General features: G+C 45.0%; 1 protein-coding gene across 1 annotated transcript in view; it reads right to left on the reverse strand.

The window, feature by feature from the left end:
• Nucleotides 1–24,125, reverse strand: part of TMEM192 (transmembrane protein 192) — a 528,270-nt gene that overhangs the window by 330,139 nt on the left and 174,006 nt on the right. The window lies entirely within an intron of this gene.

Below are 24,125 nucleotides of genomic sequence, written 5' to 3' on the forward strand. Positions count from 1 at the left end.
TCCACGTTAAGCAACGAAATGGGGCGGTAGGAGGTGCATGCAGTCGGTGGTTTACCCGGTTTAGGTATAGCCACTATGGTGGCAGTACGCTGATCAAGCGGTAGTGTCGCCCTATCAAGGCTGTCAGTGTACATATTCAGCAACGGTTTACTCAGCATAGGGGCCACCGCCTTATACCATTCCACAGGCAGGCCGTTGGGGCCTAACGCCTTACCAGACTGCAAATTTTGTATCGCTAATTGAATTTCCTCTTCTGTAAGTTCAGTTTCTAAGTCTTGCTGTGCCTCTTGTGCGAGCGCAGGGATGGCAATATTCTCTAGGGAAATCGTCGCCGTCTGTGTAGTGACGTCACGTTCCGGGGTATATATGTCCTGGAAGTGACTTGCCAGAGTGTGTACTATTTGTTCAGGGTGTGTCTGTAGTTGACCATCATGCGTGTAAAGTCTCTGTATGCCTCTGTTACTACCCCCTCTCTTGTCCAGCCACGCTAGCATTTTCCCCGCCTTGTCTCCCACATCGTATACTCTATGTACCGTGTTTGCTTGATAACTTTGGACGGTTGTTTTGAGATGATCCCGGTATTGCTGTTGGCGGAGCTGTAATAAGTGTGTTGTTTCTGGTGTGGGATTCAACATGTGTGCAACGTTCGCGTTGTGAAGTGTTAGTTCTAGTTCCGTGAGTTCACGTCTAGAATCCCGCTTGTGTCCCGTTATCGCTGCTATCGCTTCCCCCCTGAGGACTGTTTTATAAGCTTCCCAAAGGACAGAGGGCGAGGAGACGGTCCCTTCATTTTCAGCGAAATATTGCACGGTCGCCTGTTTAAGTTTTTTCTTTATCTTAGGGATTTTCAAATAATTATTGGCTAACTATTTGAAGGTTAAACAAAACAAACTCAATATAGAATCTATTTTTGGTCAAGATGACTCACTGAAATTCAAAGATGAAGAGATCCTGAATGAATTCCTTCACTTTTATAAATCACTATATACATCTGAAACCCGTTCTTCTGACCACTCTATCTCTCAATTTCTTTCCAAAATTTGCTGTTCCCCTGACACAAGCCCAGATGTTTCACTATTAGAATCTGACCTTGCACAGAAAGAACTTCATGCTGCTTTAAAAATACTCAAAAAAGATAAAGCTCCTGGCCCAGACGGCTTCACTGTGGAATTCTTTAATCATTTCGCCCACTTACTGATTTCCCAAATTACATATCCTTATACATGCCTTTTTACAGTCTGGAGAGTCTACTGGCTCTTTTTCCGATACTCTTATTTGCCTCATACCTAAGGATGGTAAAGATCCCCAACATTGTAAAAATTATCAACCTATCTCTGGTCAACATAGATTACAAATTTTTTTCAAAAGCTCTAGCATTACGTTTAGAATCTCAGATGCCTGATTTGCTGGGAACAGAGCAATCCGGCTTTATAAAGGGAAGACTCATTAAAGACAACACTCGCTAATTTTTTAATATCCTCTCCAAAGCGCCACACACCTCTCATTCCTTGGCAGCCATAGGTTTGGATGCAGAAAAAGCATTCGAATGAGTCGAATGGCCCTATCTTTTTGGTACACTTCAGTGGTTTGGCTTTGGTCCAAAAATTATTGCTTTAATCTCTATTTTGTATTATAATCCAAGAGCAGCTGTAACAGCGAATGGTGGTATCTCCTCCTATTTAACCTTGGTAGAGGAGTTAGACAAGGATGTCCACTCTCCATTCCTTTTTAATCTCGCCTTAGAACCTTTTTTGCTAAGGATTCATCAGAATATTAACATTCACAGCTTTACTTTTAAGGAGACTAATATTAAAATGGCAGCTTATGCTGATGATGTGCTTTTATTTCTTTCGCAACCTCAAGTTTCTCTCCCTGCTTTTCTAGAAGAGGTTGATCTTTTGCGTATGTTTCTGGATACAAATTGAATAAAGACAAGTGCGAAATACTACCCTTAACAAAATAATCTTTTAAAGCGGACTTTGTTACTTCAGGTTTCGCATGGAGCCCCCAATTCATTAAATATTTAAGACTACACTTTACTCCATCCATATCGGGAACAGTATCACGCTGCATGGAAAATTGCATATAAAGGTTGTCCTCTTTAACAACGAAATGGCATTCCCTATACTTGTCCTGGTGGGGTTGTTTAGACACCATAAAAATGATGCTTTCCCCCATAGTTTTATATACATTTTCTAATATTCCACTGTTGATCCCCTCAAATATTTTTAAAAACTTAATTCCATCTTATCTTTTTTTTTATGGGGGAACAAGAAATCATGTATGTCCATCCAAAAATGGATTTGTCCAAAATCAGAGGGTGGGACGTACTTTCCTGACTTTCCTATTTCCATAAGTCCTTCATAAGAAATTAGTCGTCACGTTGGCTCTCTGATCCTTCCATAAATTGCCCTCCTTGGGCTACACTTGAATGATCTTTTATTTCCCCCTTCTCCTTTCAAGAATATTTATCCTTCACACGCAAGCCGCAGTCGGTTTCCACTCCCATAATCAGACATACTTCCAAGAGTATTCCACCGACCCCCTTGAACTCCTTTCTCAATTTTTCTATAAGGCACAACGTTTACATTTTAATAAATAATAGACCTTTATTTGGGAAATCTTGGAGACGAGGCTTGATTTGGGTGAATCAGTTATATAATTAGGATGAGATTATACCCTTTGCACAAGCTAGCACTGTTTTTGGCTTCCCTTCAACCTTTCGCTCCAAATATTCACTCTTAACACAAACTATCCAATCTACTCGCCTACAGTACACAACATCCCATCATAGTATTCCTCCTGAACTTGATCATACAGATAAATTGCGAACCCTCCTGCTTCTTGAATCTAGGGCTTCCACTATATATAAACTCTTACATACTTCACCTACTCCAAGAGGCAAAACTAAGGTAGAATTATTGTGGGAAACGGAATTTGAAACTTCTGCGTCTGTGGAATTTTGGGATAGAATATGGCTTAAATTTAGGAAGTCTTCTAGAGCTGCATACACCACACAGACACTCTTTTTTATATATAATAGGCTTCTATTATCTCCACTCATCCTCAATGCAAGACATTCAGCTCTAGGATACTTGCTGGTCTTGCTCGTTACCACATGCTGACTTATTTAATTTGTCCATCACATGTAAGTTTGTCCAGGTTTTTTGGGAAAAGGTATGGTCACACCTTAATTCGAGTTTTCACTCCAGTCACCTCTTCTCTATTTCACATATCTCTTTAGGTAGCTTATCTCCTATATGGGAAAATTGTGACTCCAACGTAAAAGTAATTGACTTGTTATTAGCAGTGGCCTTCCAACAAATAACCAAGAATAGGAAAGATTTCACTAAATTATCAGATCAAGCAATAGTGGTATGCTGTTTGTTACAATCATAGGCTAGACACAACATTTGTGTATCCGAAACATATGGCATCCAAACGTTTAGACTTGTGGGCACCAGTTACACTGTTCCTTGATACAAGTGCTAGATGCTCTGTGCTCCCTTCGCCTCTGCAACAAGAAGTCACTAAACCTCCATGACTTCCTCCATTTTGTTATTCTATAGTTTTATTTGTACTCTACTATGTATTATAACTTTTTGTAGATCTCTTTCTTCATACCGATGTACCATACAATATTGTTATTTTACATGCATATGATATGTTTTTTTATTTATTTACACTCTTTGTGCTTATCCCTTCCAACTGATATATTGTATGTACCCTTTTACTTTCACTGTTCTTATATTTTGTACATTAATGTAATTCTTTATCTTAATAAACTTACTTTTGAACTTAAAAGAAAAGGGAAAGTATCCAGCATAAAGGCTTGCTGAGTCAGACTGCAAAAGATAGGCCATGTTCAGTGGGTTACTCATTTTACTCAATTTCTAACTGTAGGAAATTGGCCTTTTTGTAACATCACCCCAAACTTTTGCCCCAGTGCTGATGATTATGACTCTGAAAGTGCGCTGAAGCCTTCCAACTCCCTAAATGTCATGCATGTGAATTGGCAACCCCAATTCACAAGGACTTTAGCCCCCTTATAAGCTCCTGGTTAATGGTACCAATCGTACCTCGGGCATGGTGGTTAAAAGGGATACCAGGTCCTAAAGCACTGTGTGTGGCACCCTAACTGACTGAAGTAAACAGAAGACAAGAGTACGTCATTGCAGACTTCATGAGCAATGCAAACTGCTCAAACTTGACTTTGCCCTCACAATGAGTAGCAAGGTCATAGCCCTATTTTTTAATATATGTCAGTCACCCCAAAGTTAGGCCTCCTGAACCAAGGAGGCAGGGTGCATTATATTAAAGGTGTGGACATATACGTTTAAGCTTATATATCCCTTTAGTAGCATCTTTCCATTAATGGCTACTGTAAGTGTTATGGAGGCCATAGGATAATTTAGTCGGGCACCCTTTGGGTTGGCAGCTCCATTATGGTCCCACTGAAAAGGGTGATGTTTAGTATCAAACAACTTGTCACATCAGACCTGATATGATTCTCATGTCCAATTTGATGTGGTTGCCCTAGCCTTTCCTGTGCCATGGCTGACAGCCTGCAGCTGTTGTCGCCAAGACAGTAATCAGACCCCCCTGCCAGGAGCTGTTACCACTCCCCAGAGTCAGAAACAAAGGCCTGGCCATGAAAGAGGTGATACCTCCCTCCCAGATAAGATGGCTAGTGAAGTAGCACATCAAGGCTGTGAGCTTCAAAGTTTATATCGCCTCTGAAATGCATCCAGGCTGTCTCCCAAAGGAAGAAACAGCCACCCTCCCTGCCCTCAGGCCCATTTGCACCCGGGAAGGCAGGAAAATTAGCTAGTCAGGAGGTGTACACCCCAGAAGGCTAGCCATACCTCTAGGGTGTGCCACAAGGTCTGTACAGCCAAGGAAGGTTACTGCCATTTTTAAAAGCGGCAGAATAGAGGTTTCTGGGTAGCAAAGGTGTCACACACCCCCGGATATGGTCACCTCAGGGGCAGATTAGCTGCTGGGGCTACTGGCCCATTGGCTATTTGCACTCACACCCCTAAATCTAGGAATTAAAGAAGCACCCCTGGCACTAGAACCTCAGAGATGATTCAATTTGCACCAAGGACAAACAAAGAGACCCAAGTCTGCAACTTCAGGACCTGCACAAAGAAATGTTGTCATTGTGGGCAATTGCCTCCCTTATATTCATGTGATTAGTGACTGTACACTCCCATAATGACAACCAATGCAAAATAGCAAATAATAGAGGGATGTGTGGGGTTTGGAAAGGGTCATGTAAAGTGGGTTTTAATGTGGGAAGACTCCCCCTGAATAAAGACGAGCAAGGGATCCGTCCAGGATGCCCAAACAAGGTCGCAGAGCTGATCACCAGAAAGTGTCTGCACAGCGACAGGGAGCAAGCCTGATGGACGGGTTATGCTTTGAAATTATATATCAGAGAACTAAAGAAAGGATAGTTTGGTTGCTGTATACATACACTGGGCCAGAAAAGTATAGCGGAGGGAGAGTCAGCAACTAGATGGTCAAGGAAAAGCAAGGGCTAGTAACAATAACGACAACACAGTACTGTAAGCAGATACCATTCCAGGGGAGGTCAGAAAACAAAAGAACTCCCCAGCAAGTGATGATGTAGTGAGAGAAAACAAAAGTGAGACAATCCTGCAAGTATCTGTTCCAGGCGTCAGTGAGGGTCTCAGAGGAGAGACCCGTGTCCATCCAGTCAGAGAAGGGGTTCTAGTCTGAAGGATGGCCTGCACTAAGAATATATGTACACATGAGCAGTGTAGAGATATTGTCACCTATGCATAACGAGCAGGATGGGTTGAAAAAGTGGACCTCCAAAGGGATGTAAAGGAAGGACTAAATCACAGATCAAAAGAAAAGATTTGAAAGGAAGCAGAGAAATGAAATGAGTATAGAGTAGAGAAAACCGTGAAGACAACTAGGGTACCAAGAACAAAGGAAGAGGAGCTGGAGGTTTTATAGAGGAGAAAGTATTGAAGAAAGAAAAAAAGGTTATCAACAGAAGAATGAATAATAATATGGTAAAAGGAAAGGAAAACGAGGGTGATTTGCAGGTTATATTAAAAAGGCACAATAAAAGGGGCTGTCCAAACAACTGGGTTCATATTCCAATGTGCAATTGCGACTGTTTACATGAGAATCATGGTAATCCGTACATCCATTGTATTAAGAAACTGAATTCCATTCCACAATCCATCTATAGTCTCATTTGTTCCACAATAGAGTACATCAATGGTTTACGGGGTGTTTTAGTGAAAAAAAAAAAGAATCATCATCGCAACCCTCTATACTGACGATTTTCAAACATATCTCGACGAGCCCCTGGTTTCCAGTGTGGTAGTGATGCAAACACTTAATAACACTGACCAATTCCATCGGAGGCCTCAGTGCAGGTCAAAGACCAGACATTCCGCTTTGAACCCATGATAAAACCATGACTTGAGTAGAGACTCTCGGACTGCAGGTGAGCACATAAAATATTTCGAGTCTGGCTTACAAACCAAGATCGCGTAGCCCAGATAGACAATACACACACAATGCTGGAAAAGATCTCTAAAAATAAACAACATTGGTTCTCCCTGCCTAAATCAATATAAGGCAAAATTGCCTTGCTGGAAATTACCACACTTCATAAAGTTTAATATATTTTACAGAACAACCCTTTTACCCTACCTAAAAATATATTACCAACCTTTATCCCACTTCTGAGAGAGTTTCTTTGGGCCAAAGGTCAACCACGTGTCTCATTTACAAAATGCTCTAAGTTGACATATGAACGGGGACTTGCTATGGTAGACCATGTAACCTACTACAGAGCTGCCCATCTCCTCTTTGTCAATAAATGAATCTATGCACCACAGTTTGGTTCACTTCCTGATTCGGCATATGTAGTCAAACTGGCACTAGGAACTACCTCCTCAATTCACTACTTGTACAACAGCAATCGTCACTGGCCTTGCCATCAGCTACTAGGACTACTCTTGAGATCTGGAAGACCTCCAATAAGCAAACAGGCTGGCATGAGAAAATGCCTGGTCAAACTCCAATGTGGATTGAGGAGTTTGTAGTTGGGAACACCTGGGAATCACCTTATTGTTAGATGTGTTACTTGCATGGCAATAAAATCTTTTTCGGATATAAAGAAAACAAATGGGTTGCTAAAGTCCTCCTACTCAGGTATATCCAAGCGCTGCATCTGTCCTTCGCTACTGAAATACAAGAATATGGAATACTTGGAGCACAAATACTAATGTCCCAATTCTCCAATGGGGTAAAATATCCAGTGCTTATAAAGCATCGATCATAAACACCCCGATATCTTCGATGAGCTTAGAGGAAAATGCGAGTGAGACATCGGTCCATTAAAGGATAAGGAGTGGATGGTTGCGTTCATGGCCACACGAGAGACATCAATGTCTTGCAGACTCTGGCTAATACAATTTAAAGACCTCCAGAGTCTATTTAATTTTCAAAACGTGTTGGCACTTCCCAAGAGGTCAGGGCCCAAATTGCTTAAAATATCAATAAGAGGTGGGATATTTCATATGAACAATTTGGTTATGCAACTGCATTAGGCTCTTCTGAGAGATAATTTTAGTCTTTAGAACATTCCTGGGACATCCAATTCAATTTCAACCAAACCTAGCTTTACTACATATTGTTGAATGTGAACGATTGTCGCAAACAGAAAAGGCTTTTTTCTGACTGGGCCTGACAAGGGAGGGGGAAGGGGGGGGGGGGGGTGGGGGAGGGACATTGCTCACTATTGTAGGGGTCCGGTCCCTCCACACCTAATGAATTAGAAAAGATGACTGAACAGGTGTTATATTTTAGAAAGCCTGATCTATGAAGCAAGGTGCTACGCCCCGAAAAAACTAACAGTTGGTTTGGTTCCAGTGACACAGTGTGCACTGGACCCACATCTGGGCATACCTGTCCCACTTAGGGTGACACACTAAAGTTTACAAAAAAGTGATGATTGGAATGCTTGAATTAATCTCAGCCACTAGTAATTACTCGGTCTGCTGTTGCAGCTTATGCCTTAAGTGCGACAGGTATGCCCATATGAGGGTTCCTTGCTCACTCTGCCATTGACATCAAGCAATATCTGGCTATAGACCCCTTTTCAGAGCAAAATCGGTTCTAGGTTGCTTGTTTCCCGGTTCAGGGAGGACCTGGATTTGCACTTTGGGCAGGACTGCTCCCATGAAGAGCAGGGTCAAGGCTGATATGCATACGGATAGGTCCAAATTGAGTTGGCATGGTGAGAGAAAAACAATGAATTTGCATGCAGCCCAAGTGATTGCCAGTGGCTGAGATTAATTCAAGTATTCTATCTATCACATTTTGTTGTTGTTGCAGTAAATGCCTCCAGAAACACAGCAAGATTTGGGATAGCAGGAGGAGGAGGGAGATGACTGATAGCTGGATTCTTTATGTCATGCATTGAACAATGCTATAAGCCTTTTAAATTTGTTTCATGTGAGAAGTCAAGTCAAGTCAAAGAATTTATATAGCGCACTACATACCCAGAGGGTCTCAAGGCGCTTAGGGAGGGGAGGAGGATTACTTGTCAAATATCCACGTTTTAAGTTGCTTTCTGAATGCTAAGTGGTTCTGGGTAAGGCGAAGGTAAGTGGGGAGTGAGTTCCATGTTTTAGCAGCCAGGTATGAGAAGGATCTGCCTCCCATGGTGGACTTGTTGATGCGAGGTACAGTGGCGAGGGCTTGGCTGGAAGAACGTAGTTGGCGGGAGGGGGTGTAGAAGGACAGTCGTGAGTTGAGGCATTCTGGTCCGATGTCGTAGAGTGATTTGTGTGCGTGGGTTAACAGTCGGAAAGTGATCCTCTTATTGACGGGTAGCCAGTGGAGGTCTTTCAGGTGGCCAGAGATGTGTTTGTTGCATGGGATGTCTAATATGATCCTGGCTGAGGCGTTTTGGATTCGTTGGAGTTTCTTCTGGAGTTTAGCGGTAGTACCTGAGTAGAGGGTGTTTCCGTAGTCCAGTCGGCTCGTGACCAGAGCATGGGTGATTGTTTTTCTGGTTTCGGTGGGGATCCAGCGAAATGTTTTTTTGAGCATGCGGAGAATGTTGAAGCAGGATGAGGATACGGCGCTGACTTGTCTGTTCATTGAGAGTGAAGAATCCAGGATAACGCCTAGGTTCCGTGCGTGGTCTGTCGGGATGGGTGCTTTTCCAAGGGCTTCCGGCCACCAAGAGTCGTCCCATGCAGAGGGGGATGTACCTAAGATGAGGACTTCTGTTTTATCTGAGTTCAGTTTCAGACGGCTGTGTTTCATCCATTCGGCAACTTCTTTCATTCCTTCGTGTAGGTTAGTTTTGGCGGTGCTGGGGTCATTGGTGAGAGAAAGGATCAGTTGAGTGTCATCCGCGTAAGAGATGATGTTGAGGTTGTGTTGGCGGGCGATGGCCGCGAGGGGGCTCATGTATACGTTGAAGAGGGTGGGACTGAGTGAGGATCCTTGTGGTACGCCACAGATGACTTCAGTGGCCTCGGACTTGAATGGTGGAAGGCGGACTCTCTGGGTTCTTCCGGTGAGGAACGAGGTGATCCATTCAAGTGCTTTTCCTTGTATTCCGATGTTTCTGAGGCGTTGTAAAAGGGTGCTGTGGCAGACAGTGTCGAAGGCTGCAGAGAGGTCGAGGAGGATGAGGGCGACTGTGTCTCCATTGTCCAGTAGAGTTCGAATGTCGTCTGTTGCTGCGATGAGGGCGGTCTCAGTGCTGTGTTTTGCTCGGAAGCCAGATTGTGAGGAGTCGAGGGATTTGTTGGCTTCGAGGAAAGCGGCGAGCTGGTTGTTGACAGCTTTCTAGATTACTTTGGCCGGGAATGGAAGGAGCGAAATGGGGCGGTAATTTTTGAGTTCGGTGGGGTCCGCTGTGGGTTTTTTCAGAAGGGCGGTGAGTTCAGCGTGTTTCCAGCTTTCCGGGAAGGTGGCGGAGTTGAAGGAGCAGTTGATGACATCTCGGAGGTGCGGTGCTATGACGGAGTCTGCTTTGTTGAAGATGTGGTGAGGACATGGGTCTGTGGGGGATCCTGAGTGGATGGAGTTCATCAGGTGGATGGTGTCCTCAGTGGAGATTGGGTTCCACTCGTTGAGGGTGTTCAAGGGGGGAGAATGTTCAGCATATGGTTGGGTGGGTTGGTCTCCGGGTTGGTTGTCGAAGCTGTTGTGGATGTCTGCAATTTTGCTGTGGAAGAATGAGGCTAGGGAGTCGCAGAGGGCTTGAGAGGGGGTGATGTCGTTGGAGTTGGCCGAGGGATTGGTAAATTCCTTGACGATGTTGAAAAGTTCCTTGCTGTTGTGGGCGTTGTTGTCAAGTCGATCCTTGAATGCTGTTTTCTTGGCCTTTCGGATTAGTTGGTGGTGTGTGCGGGTGGCGTTTTTGAAGGCGTCCTTGGTGCTAGTGGTTGGGTCTTTTTTCCAGGCCTTTTCAAGGGAGCGGCAGAGTTTCTTGGACTTCTTAAGATCATTGTTGAACCATGAGGCCTTCTTGCTGACAGGTTTGCTTTGACGTTTTTTCAGTGGTGCTAAGGTGTCGGCGGTGTTGGATAACCATAGGGTGAAGTTGGCGGCGGCTTGGTCTGGGTTAGAAGAGTGGGCTGGGGTGTTTAGAAGGAGCGATGAGGAGATCTGGTCGATGGTGATTTTGTTCCAGTTTCTTTGCAGAGTTGGTTGGAGGTGGTTGATGGGTTTTGGCTTGTTGTAGGTGAAGTGAACGCAGCTGTGGTCAGTCTAGAGGAGATCCGTAGTGTGGCTGAAGGAGACATGATTGCTGGAGGTGAAAATGGGGTCGAGTGTGTGACCTGCGACGTGGGTGGGGGAAGTGACCAGTTGTTTAAGTCCGAGTTTGGCGAGGTTGTCCAAGAGGGTGGTGGTGTTGCGGTCGTTGATCTTTTCAAGGTGAAAGTTGAGGTCTCCCAGAAGGATGTAGTCTTTGGAGGGGAGTGCGTGTGGAGTGATGAAGTCCGTGATGTCTTCACTGAATTTTGCGCGGGGTCCTGGTGGTCTGTAGAGGAGGGTGCCTCTGAGTGTGGTCTTGGGGTCGATGTGGATCTGGAAGTGAAGGTGTTCGGAGTTGGCGAGGTTGGCGTCAGAGCTGGTTGAGATGCGGATTGATTTCTTATGGACGATAGCGATTCCTCCTCCTGTGTGGCCGGTACGGTCCTTGCGAATGATCTTATAGTCTTCAGGGATGGCAATGGTGATGTCTGGGGCGGAGGAAGCGTTCATCCATGTTTCCGTTAGGAAGGCGACGTCCGGAGAGGTGGTGTCAAGTAGATTCCATAGGTCAATGGCGTGCCTGTGGACCGATCGGGTGTTGAGCAAGATGCATTGCAGGTGGTTGGGGTCGGGAATCTGTGGTGTGGTCGCAGCGGAGATGTTGTCGGTGCCGATGAATTTGCAGGAGTAGCAAGAGAAAGGTCCATGGGTGTGTCCAGGAGCGGCTTGGACGCAGTTGGTGGAGCGGCCGGGGTTAAGGGCTAGGAGGGTGGAGGCATCGTAGGTAATGCGGGAGGGCTGGGCAATGTGAGGGCCAGGGGGTCTGGCGCTGGGCGCGGTCCAGGCGCGGACGGGCGTAGACGGGCTTACCTTTGGCGCACCTTCGGCGCGAATTGGGCGCGGTCGCTGCGCGTGAACGCTGCGCGCGGGAAGAACTGTCATATATGGATGGTGGAGGGGGAGGGGCGAGGGCGTCTCAGCTGGGAGGCGGGGCGGGCTACAGATGACCACAACAACAACACACACAAAATGGAGGCGGAGGGGGGAGCACAGCGGAAACGCGCAGAAACAGAAAAAGCGGCGATTTTTAAAACAAAAGTGCAAAATAATCAGAGCGGCAACCAGGCACACAGCAGGCAGCAATAATTAGGCAGATATCAACAAAGCAGTGCAGCAACGATGCACAGCGGAAACGCGCAGAAACAGAAAAAGCGGCGATTTTTAAAACAAAAGTGCAAAATAATCAGAGCGGCAACCAGGCACACAGCAGGCAGCAATAATTAGGCAGATTTCAACAAAGCAGTGCATTATTGTCAATTGTTGTCTGCATTAAAACTGTAAATAAAAGGATTGTTTATAAAACAAAAAACTGTATCTTCAGCTTCTTTTCGAATTTCTAGAATAAAATCTTCAACCTGGTTAAGTGGTGTTATGATTTGTACTGGGAGCGGTTTTAAAATCTCTACAATAATTTTCTCTATTTAGGACCACTATGCCTCCCCCTTGATCTGCGTTTTTTTTACTACACCCTTGTTTTGCTTTATGTTTAGTGTCAGGCATTCTAACCTAGTAAAGTTGTATGGACCAAATTCAAAGGTCTGCTTGATTTCTTCCCAGACCAGGTTCTCAAAGGTCAATATTTTAGTAGGCATTGTAGAAAACGGGTTAAAGAACGAGGGAGGACAGAAGCTGGGTGCATCTATAATATTGTTGTCAAATTGAGAAAGAAATTTCCCTGTCTAATTTGTATAAAGAATTTTAACAAATGCTCTCAACTGTGTTGGGACAAACGGTAATACCTTGCTTAACAAGTCAATTTCCTCTAAGGATAAGATATGTCCTGTATGTCCCTATTCAGAGTCAAAGCCTGATGAAAGTTTGGAGTCATTATGTCACTGGGTGAGGTAGTTGTTTGGGTATCCCTCAATGGATGACCCCATCAGTAGCATTTTTGTTGAGCCTGACGTTTACCTGACCAGACGTAAAATTGGTTCTGCTTTGCCCCCTGCGTCGCCCTGTTTGATTGCTGGTCTTTAAAAAAAATGCTTTTTCACTAGCTCCAGCAGGGTTGCCTGTACAGGGAGTGGGCTAAAGATTCAGAGAACGTCACAGCTTTTTAGGTCTCGCCTGAGCCAATGCGATTGCGCATTGCTCCGCCGAGATTATAGTAAGGGGAAAAGAACCCTCTACCAAAACGGCGGATTAGACACAGTTCATGTGATCTATGCGCGTGCACAACCACGTCACATACCACCATTGCGCGTGCACAACCATGTCACATATCACCATTTGTCTGTGCCTCGCATCAGACTTCAAAGGCTGCCACTCCCCCCAATCAGACTTCAAAGGCTGCCGCTCTCCCGCCCCCTCGCATCAGACTTCAAAGGAATGCGCTACCGCTCCCCCGCCACAGCAATGCAGAGATCTTGTCTCCGCCTGCTCTCCCGTGTGCTTCATCTTCCTTCCTTGGCCCTGGGTGTTTTCCGTGTTCTCCCATTCAGTGCCTTCTCGACCCCGTACTTGATTGCTGTCCAAGCCCCAGCACTCGCTGCCTCTATCATTATACACTCTCCCTGTGTTATCCTGTTTCCCCTTGCTTTTTCCGGGCTCCATCATTCTGTGCTTTGATAAACTGAATATTAAAAGTGGTTTGGGTTTGTTTGAGTTTTCTTGTTTCTCTAGCAGAACCTAGGAGGTATTGTTACAATGTGGCAGTGGTGCAGTGCCCAAAAGTGAGGGACCACTAAAGATTTTGTTGATATAATCGTCCAATTAATTGGGGGTTCTCTAGAAGTGATGCTGATAAACTTATAAAGTGGGGTTACCATCTGGCAAACCAGGAGCAGCTACAGATGGGTCAATGTTCCTGACACCAGCTGACACCAGCTACTGCTTCAGGATGGAAAGAAGCTCCTGCTGCCCTGCTTGGCCCAAAACTTGTTGCAGATGTTTCCTGCCTTCTGGTGGCAATTAGAATTTCGGTTAATGAACAAAGATAATGCCGCCAGCTTCTAATCTCATCGATGCTTCTATTAATTATGGCATTAAAACGCTGATGAATGTGAGTCCACCTCTCCTTCCTAGTCGCCATTTCTATTTCAGTGTCACTAAATACATTTTTTCTGTTCCTGTAGGGTGAATCTCCTTTTGGCTACTAATTTACCATTTTGAAAATGTGATGTGCTGTCATTCAATCCGGATTTCCTCTGCACTCCAGAATTCAGCATTTTTCCACTTATATATTTCCTGTTTTTATTACATCATCCGCTGACGCTGTGACGGTGACTATGTGAGCATTGCATCGCTCCTAAAACAGTGAATGGGTAATTTACAATTGTGATTACAGATTGCGAGTTTAAAACAGGACATTCACATGTATATCAAACTGTGATTTAATATTTCTCGTAAATAGATCATAATCCCTTTCTTGTTTTGTTTTCACAGAACAACCAAAGCAAACACATATGTGCTTATAAGTTTTTATGTGTGTATCTGTACAGTACACAATGCAGTCCAGGGATGCAGAGAATAGCACAATTTAACCACCCAGAGCAATGATTATTTTGTTTGTGATCAACCATGCAGCAAAGGATTTTACGATTTAGAAAAGGGGGTGGTGATGAACAGAGTGTCTGAGTTAAACAGACCACTCTTACCCAGTCCAAAGATCAGGGCTTGATCCATCACCGTTATTTATCTCACTGCCCCATCCCAGCTCAGAACCTGGCTATATGCAAATCAGTCTGTCCCTGGCCCAGTGCATCATGGGAACAGGGCAGACTAAACTACCAAGCCAATTCTTCACCAGAAAGGAGACAAGCTACCGGGGACCGGTTTCTGGCATTTCAGCCTTCTTCGGCCCGGCTTGCTTGAATCCTGATGGAGCAGTGAGAAAGGGACTCATGTCTGAGTATACCCTGCCACACCTATAGTGGCCAAAAACGATTTAGAAAAGGGGGTGGTGATGAACAGAGTGTCTGAGTTAAACAGACCACTCTTACCCAGTCCAAAGATCAGGGCTTGATCCATCACCGTTATTTATCTCACTGCCCCATCCCAGCTCAGAACCTGGCTAAATGCAAATCAGTCTGTCCCTGGCCCAGTGCATCATGGGAACAGGGCAGACTAAACTACCAAGCCAATTCTTCACCAGAAAGGAGACAAGCTACCGGGGACCGGTTTCTGGCATTTCAGCCTTCTTCGGCCCGGCTTGCTTGAATCCTGATGGAGCAGTGAGAAAGGGACTCATGTCTGAGTATACCCTGCCACACCTATAGTGGCCAAAAACGATTTAGAAAAGGGGGTGGTGATGAACAGAGTGTCTGAGTTAAACAGACCACTCTTACCCAGTCCAAAGATCAGGGCTTGATCCATCACCGTTATTTATCTCACTGCCCCATCCCAGCTCAGAACCTGGCTATATGCAAATCAGTCTGTCCCTGGCCCAGTGCATCATGGGAACAGGGCAGACTAAACTACCAAGCCAATTCTTCACCAGAAAGGAGACAAGCTACCGGGGACCGGTTCCTGGCATTTCAGCCTTCTTCGGCCCGGCTTGCTTGAATCCTTCTGGTGGCAATTAGAATTTCGGTTAATGAACAAAGATAATGCCGCCAGCTTCTAATCTCATCGATGCTTCTATTAATTATGGCATTAAAACGCTGATGAATGTGAGTCCACCTCTCCTTCCTAGTCGCCATTTCTATTTCAGTGTCACTAAATAATTTTTTTCTGTTCCTGTAGGGTGAATCTCCTTTTGGCTACTAATTTACCATTTTGAAAATGTGATTTGCTGTCATTCAATCCGGATTTCCTCTGCACTCCAGAATTCAGCATTTTTCCACTTATATATTTCCTGTTTTTATTACATCATCCGCTGACGCTGTGACGGTGACTATGTGAGCATTGCATCGCTCCTAAAACAGTGAATGGGTAATTTACAATTGTGATTACAGATTGCGAGTTTAAAACAGGACATTCACATGTATATCAAACTGTGATTTAATATTTCTCGTAAATAGATCATAATCCCTTTCTTGTTTTGTTTTCACAGAACAACCAAAGCAAACACATATGTGCTTATAAGTTTTTATGTGTGTATCTGTACAGTACACAATGCAGTCCAGGGATGCAGAGAATAGCACAATTTAACCACCCAGAGCAATGATTATTTTGTTTGTGATCAACCATGCAGCAAAGGATTTTACAGCATGGTCAGTGTTCTGGGATTTCTGCCTAGAAAACCATTGATTCAGGTGTGCTGGTCCAGTTCATTCAGTCGAAAGAAACCATAATAAACTACAAGAATCTCAATATGCAAATTTGTAAATGAAAAACTCTGAGTGGAAACCAGGTGTTCCTGTGATACTCATGAGGTCAACTGGCACCCATTATTTGCAGCATTTTCAGTATGAACTCCTCACTCAAAAGCCCTGTGCATACAGTACACTCCATTGTCTTTTCATACCAATTTCTATATCCTTTTAGGACATTGTGTTATCTCAAAGGACCTCCTAAAGCCCACTCCCTGTACCAAATACAACCCGATTACAACCACCAGCATGTTGCTTCTTACCTAGTTAACCTTTCCCTAACTCACAACAGTGTCACCTGCAACAAAATGTTATCACAAACTCATTTCTAAGAGCTTTATCTGATATATCCTTCAGCCACATCTACCCATATCACCCACTAAGCAGTCACTCAATGATTTCAACTGCCTGACTTCAGTCATGTCCACCAAGTTATGACCTGCAGCTGTTTACACTGCACACCATTCTCTTGTCACACATCTTCAAACAACATCCGGACAACTATGCACACCACTGTGTTGAAATCGCAGACAAGATAATTCCACAAGAAACTTATATTAACCTCTGCTGCAGTCACTAATCCAATATACCCAAAGTTACTTACTAGACTGAGCCAGCTGACACTGCTTAATACTATCACTTGTGCATAGCTGCTGTCCACACCACATACTCAAACCATTCATCAGTATCCAATCAATGGAAGTCTTTTATCACATCCACTCACATTACCAAACACTTGCTGAGGCCACTTCAATCATTCCTTACTCACCACCAATGGAACAACTCAACATCGCTCACACAACATTGCCTCAACACTGGTTTACTCACACAGCTTATTTGGTCATACCAGCAACATGCATTATTTTCTAATATTACTCACACACAACTTGTCTACTATTCACGCACATGGATCAACTAACAGCTCAATGACAGCCTCACCCCTCAAAGAAGGAACAAACCTCTTTACTTTTTCTCTTTCCCATAGCCACTTATATCACAACTCAGACATTTACATTGCTTAGCGACTGCAATCACAACTCAAGATACCCACATGCACACCCACACACAAACTCGAGAACTCATCTATAACAAAACCAATTGCTCACACATTCACTCACCTTAAGTCTTATAGCACCCTCATTTGTAATCCAGCCTCACACTCCATAATATAGCTCACACACAACCACTCGTTCACTCAAAACCACTTGCCACACTGCAGCCTTTCTGCAGCCTTTCATTTAAACATGTGCAATATCTCAGTCACAAAAACGTCACCACTCACAGAACACCCAAAGGACAAACTGTTTTTACCATAAAATCACCATCAAGTTAAAACATCACTCATTTGCAACAACAAGCAAACATATCCATTTCTTGGACTTGGCCTTTTTTGCATGGTCAACCCCAAACTTTTTGCCTTCCTTCGTCCCCCTATTTTTTACTGAATTCGTTTTTGTTGGCCTTAGGACTTTGTGAACTTTCCCACTGCTAACCAGTGCGAAAGTGCTTGTGCTCTCACCTCTAAACAGGTTACTTTGGCTCATATCCAATTGGCATATTTAATTTACTAATAGGTCCCTAGTAAAGTTGCACTACAGGGCCAGGGCCAGGGCCTGTAAATTAGATGCTACTAGAAAGTCTGCATCACTGATTGTGTAGCCCTGTAAACTTGTATCAGGCCTGCCATTGCAGTATATGTGTGAAGTTTTTTAACTGTCATTTTGACCTGGCAAAATAAACCTTTTGCCAGGCACAATCCTTCCTTTTTAGCACATATAAGTCAATCGGGCAGTCCCTGGATGGCCCAGAGGGCAGGGTGCAGTGTATTTATAAAGTAGGACATGTACTTTTAAGTTTTACGTGCCCTGGTAGTGAAAACCCTTAAATGTGTTTTTTACCACTGCAAGGACTATCCCTCTCATAGGATAACGGACTATCTCTCTCATAGGATAACATTGGAGTTGCCCTAATATATTTCATAAGTGTAATTTCCGAATGGAAAAAGATAACCAGTTCATGTTTGGTGTCTCTGGAATCACAAATAAAAATCTTAACTTACGGTAAAGTCGGATTTTAAATTGCAATTCTGAAAATGGTATTTTTAGAAAGTTGGCATTTCCTTGCCTTAGCCATTTGGTCCCTGCAGCCTGAACCTGGTTCAAATGACTGGGTGTAGCTGACTGTTGCGCTTTTTGTATTCCTCCTAGACAGCAACACACAATGGGAAGTGTAGGTGAGACTGGATAGGCCATCACTGGCAGGATGGGAAGGAGGGGCTGGGCCCAGTCTTACTTACACTTGAATAGACTGTGTTATGCCTCCACACAAAGTGTAGCATACCCCTATAGTTAGTCTGGAGCCAGGGCCAAGAAGGCAAGGCATCAGTGCACTTCAAAGGCATGCATCTAGAAGCTTCACCCCACTTCAAAGGCACAACTGTATATAAATACTGGACCTCAGACACCAACTCTTCAGTACACTCCTGGACCCATGGATCATCTGCCAGGATGAAGTACCTCTTTGCTGCTACAAGGATTACCACTCTGATGGACTGCTGCTCTAAAGGGACTGCTGCCCTTCTGTGCTGACCTGCTGCCTTCTGCCCGCTTGCCTAGGGAAGAAGAACTGGACCTCCAACTTCATCTTGAACCCAGGACCCCAAATTGAGTCCAAGGTCTAGCCTGTTGACCTCCTGATCTGAGCCTCAGGGACAGGCTCAGTGAGCTTAAAATCAAGCTTTTTGGCTTTTTGAGGCTGCAAACAGGCTCGTTCACACTGAGACTGTGCTGCTCGCACCAAAACCAGCGTGAGCTGCCACCAGCCTGCCTCTGCGCACCAAAACATCGACTACTCACAAGGAACCGCCAATGCAAAGCACCAACCCGCCCATCCGTGACACTCTGACTGCTCTTCGCACCACACCGACAACTGCCCGCGATGCTCTCCTTGCTCCCCACAACCCTCTCCAATGCAAACGGGATTCTTGGCACAAAACTTGAGAAAATAAAACTTCAGCAAGACTAATCTGGGACTGTACCAGACTTGCGCTCTATGGCAGTAGGCCTCAACTTTTGACTTTGACCTGGCCCACTGCAACCAGCTAGCCACAGTTGGCGCTTTCTGCTTATTGGAGCTATTTTACACTTTATTCTTTAACAAATCACAACTTCGGTTCTACTGATTAGATTTTTGTCATTTTAGTCTAGTTTTATTTATTACATGTTATTCTACTTTTTAACTTTGTGTGGGATACTTTGTGTGGTGTTTTCACTGTTTTACTGTTTGAAGTTTTGCGCAAATACTTTACACATTGAATCCAACTTAAACCTGACTGCTCTGTGCTAAGCTACTAGGGCATTGAACTCAGGTTAGTTTGGGGCTTGCTTGTGCCTTACCCAAACAAGGATTTTGGTTACTGCTTGACCAGGGCTCACAATCCAGTCAACCAGTAACTAAATTTCTCCCACCATTGCAATATCATCGGCTCATGCCACCACCAATTCCCTCGCAGCCACTCAACACACCACAAATGTCATCACATGCAACCCAAGTTAGACACTCAGAACATGCTAAGCCACATTATGGCATGTGCAACAGTGACAGTTGCCGACACTTACTTGCAGCACAAATCACTCATACAACCATGAGCACAGTACATTATTTATACACGATGCCATGCATTTAATCACTCGGTTACTCACAAAACCACTTGCAGCACACCCCCTTCTGCAGGGACTACCCTCAATCACTTTACCTAGGCTATTCAGCTAAAATTCCTACCACTGACTTACTACTTCTAGACACTGATACCACTCACCTTATCCCATTTAGAGCACTCAGCAATAGCTACTAAGCAATTCTAGCCATTCATTGAACCCACCATTAGCACTTGCCGCAGTTGCTTCATTCACACAGGCACCGAAATGCAGCCACTCACACTCGAAGACAATTGTTCACACCATTCACTCACCCACAACCATTTAAAATACATACAGATACATAAACAATAATTCATGCTGTTCTCACATCTCTCACACTCAGCTGTGCACTGCTACGCCTGCCACATCGCAGGCATTCACAATTTCAATTGCATCCTAAACACTCAGTCACTCCCAACAATACTTAACTAAGCCATTTGCGTTGCTTATTCACAACACCACTCGAAAAAGCAGCCAACACCGCTTCTTCACATCACATACCATAATTCTTCAAAATACGCATCTACTCATACTTGAAATTGACAGGACTAACCCCGGAGTCATTCAATAACATCAGTCAATCAGATCTACTCACACCCTCCACAGACAGTTGAAGCATTCCTCACTGACATCACTCTTTGCATAAAACTTCTGAAGCAGCCAGGAACCTGAATCTGAAAATATGGCAGCCATTCAAATAATTTTCAGTGTGAAAACAGCAGTTCGTTAAGCCGTGGAGCATGGGGAACTCTAAAAATGCACATGGCCTTTACTTGAAAAAGGGATATGGGTGTGGGGTTTCCCTCTGGGCCTTCCAAATGCAGCAAACAGAAATAATTCGAGAAACCTTTACAGTCTCTGGTGCTATACACTGAATAAAGTAGTCCCGGACAAGGTAAATTCACACAGAAAACAATTAATATAGGCCTGAAATCAGTGCTATATTAAAGCTTTAGAGAATTTAATAATGTATCAAAACAGAAAACACTAGAATAAAGTGGGAAACAATCCTGCATCCAATGCAACACATATAAAGAAAACAAAAAATTAAGAGAAATTCACAAATTTACAGAAAAGGTTCAGGCCTCACCTGCAAGCTATAGAACATCCAGAAAGCCGCCGCAAGACTGGTCCTTGACCTGCCAAGACACTGCCACATCTCCCAGCACCTGCGCACTCTCCACTGGCTCCCCATCGAAGCTAGAGTCGCCTTCAAAATGCTCACCCACACCCACAAGGCCCTCCACGACACCGGACCAGCATACCTGAACAGCCGACTTAAATTCCGCGCACCCCAGAGGACACTACGATCAGCCCAGTTCTCCTACGCTGTGGTCCCCGCACCAGAAAGACCAGATCGGGAGGCCGCACCTTCTCCTTCCTCGCTGCCCGAGCCTGGAACGCCCTTCCGCTCAACCTCAGACAGACAACATTGCTCCACATCTTCGCGAGAAACCTCAAAACCCGGCTCTTCGACAGACCTCACCCCCTTTGATAGACTGGAGCCTGCTAACCCCCCACCCCTGCGTCTTGAGACCCTTACGGGTGAGTAGTTGAGCTTGACAAACGCCTGATTGATTGATTGAGGCAGGACAAGAAATGCTTGTAACTTGTATAAAGAAATGCAACAAGCAAACAATATGTAGAGACACATTTGCACATTAGTAATTATTTCAATTTTGTTTATAGGGCATATAAGGTTGACAAGGTTTCAATCCCATAGAGACAATATTGGAATCATCATCAGGACATAAAAATTACATGCCTGAGGGAATTTAAGCCAAGCCTAATAGCCAGGGTCACGTAGTGAGGCAAACACGATATTGCCGGGGAGGTAATATTATGGGCGCACAGGGGCACGTTATGTCACACAAGCGCCTGGGAGCAAAGCCAAGGTAATATGATAAAATTGGAGCAATTCCCAATTGAGGGTTAGCCGGCTCAGGAGTATTCACTTTATCGTTGCGTTACTCACAGCACCTTTTCAAATATTTTCAGAAATTGGCTTGCTTGCCGTATTTCTTGCAATTAGGTCACAGTGCCTCTCCATACTGCTAACCCTCAATTGGGAATGGCTCCTGTTTTATCATATCACTCAACAGGGAGCTATCACTGAACTGGCAGGCCAACCGCACCTCGTCAACTAGTTTCTGGATCATCAGAATGTTTAAGAAAATTTTTCAGTTCATATCCCCCTCGGCACGGAAACAAGTAGCCCTGGCTTAGGTCAAGTCAAGGATTGACTATTGTAATGCACTTTATTTAGGTAACAATAACATCATCCAAGCCACACTGCAGTTGGTGCAGAATGCACCGACAAGTCTTACTTTGGATATTCCAAAACGGCAGTCGGTGTCTAAAGTCCAGAAGAAAAGATGGGGAGGTAGAGCTTTCTTGGTTGTGGCAGCTAGACCGTGGAACTCGCTTCTTCGTCATCTAACCTGTATCAAATTGCATTCTCCCTTCAGAAAAGCTTATAGACCTAGATTTTCACCCTATAGGGGGAATCTTCTGCTCATTTTGCAGTTCTGCTAAACTGCTTTCTGGCTACATAATTTAACTCCATGCATAAATACATCCACAAAAATAACAATGAGCTTTACCACCTCAGCAGGGGTATGAAGCGCTATATAAAACCCAGCTACAACACATTATAACACAACTACAAAGACCCCAGTAATGGGTACTGAATGAGTTTTACAAGGAGAGGGACAATAGGCTCCTCTCCCAGTGTACTAAAATGCCAGATTCCAACAACTATAATCTTCCCACAATCAATCAATCAAGACATTTGTAAAGCGCACTACCCACCCGTGTTGGTCTCAAGGCGCTGGGGGGTAGGGTGCTGCTATTGCTCGAAAAGCCAGGTCTTGAGTAGCCTCCTGAAAGTTAGTAGGTCCTGGGTCTGCCGTAGGAGGATGGGGAGGGTGTTCCAGGTCTTGGGGGCGAGGTGGGAGAACAATCTGCTGCCGGTGGTCGCTCTTCGGATGCGGGGGACGGTGGCGAGGGTGAGGTCGGCGAAGCAGATCTGGCGGTTCGGGATGTAGCAGGTGAGTCGTCTGTTGAGGTATGCTGGTCTGGTGTTGTGGAGTGCCTTGTGTGCGTGGGTGAGGAGCTTGAAGATGATCCTCGCGCAGGTCTCTCAGGTGGGGTGTGATGTGGTTGTGGTGGGGGATTTCGAGGATCAGGCGTGCAGAGGCGTTCTGTATGCGTTGTAGACGTTTCAGGAGTTTGGCTGAGGCTCCTGCGTAGAGGGCGTTTCCGTAGTCCAGCCTGCTGCTGACAAGGGCCTAGGTGACCGTTCTTCTTGTTTCGGTGGGGTTCCACCTGTAGATATTGCGGAGCATGCGGAGGGTGTTAAAGCAGGAAGACGAGACTGTGTTGACTTGCTTGGTCATTGAGAGTGTTAAGTCGAGGATAAACCCCAGGTTGCGTGTGTGGTCGGTGGGTGTTGGTGCTGCTCCCGGTGCGGTCAGCCACCAGGAGGCGTACCAGGCTGAGGGGGTGGGGCCTGAGGATGGGGACCTCTGTTTTTTCCGAGTTCAGCTTCAGACGGCTGTTCTTCATTCACTCAGCGACGGCTTTCATTCCTGCGTGGAGGTTGGTTTTGGAGGTGAGGGGGGTCCTTGGTGAGGGAGAGGATCAGCTGGGTGTCGTCGGAGTAGGAGATAATGTTGAGGTCGTGCAGTCGGGCGACGTGGGCGAGCGGAGCCATGTAGATGTTGAACAATGCTGGGCGGAGGGATGATCCTTGGGGTACTCTGCAGATGATCTCGGCAGCTTTGGAACAGAAAGGGGGAGGCGGACGCTCTGGGTTCTGCCGGAGAGGAAGGATATTCCAGAGGTCCATTCCAGAGCCTGGTCTTGAATCCCTGCGTTGTGGAGGCGTGTGCGTAGGGTGCGGTGGCACACAGCTGCTCAGTTCAAGGTGGCAGTAACCACCATCCACTATGAGAACAACAGAGCCAATGTGCTCTGCAGCATACATGTTGGAAAATGGGGTACCTTTGCAGAACAGTGGGAGACAAACAAAATAGCAAATAAGGAAAAAGAGTAGAATTACACACCAGTCCAGTCAATACGTGGATTTGAGTCATTACAGGAGGTGCTTACGGCCTGAAGGCATGCATTTCAACTGGAGGACATACGAGTCACGTCTGGGCCTAGGCAGAGGTCTTCCAACTTGTGCCCAGTTTGAAGAACTGAGCAGCATGCACCTACAATAACTGTAAGCACTATTCAAGTCCACAGATCGTTTTCGGTGAGATAAACAGAGGTCCAACTCCAATCAGCTCAAAAACTGAATTCAAGGTTTTGGCACCCAGCAAAATAGGGGAGAGGA

This window comes from Lissotriton vulgaris, chromosome 3_1 (assembly GCF_964263255.1).
Source record: "Lissotriton vulgaris chromosome 3_1, aLisVul1.2, whole genome shotgun sequence".
Classification (NCBI taxonomy): Eukaryota; Metazoa; Chordata; class Amphibia; order Caudata; family Salamandridae; genus Lissotriton; species Lissotriton vulgaris.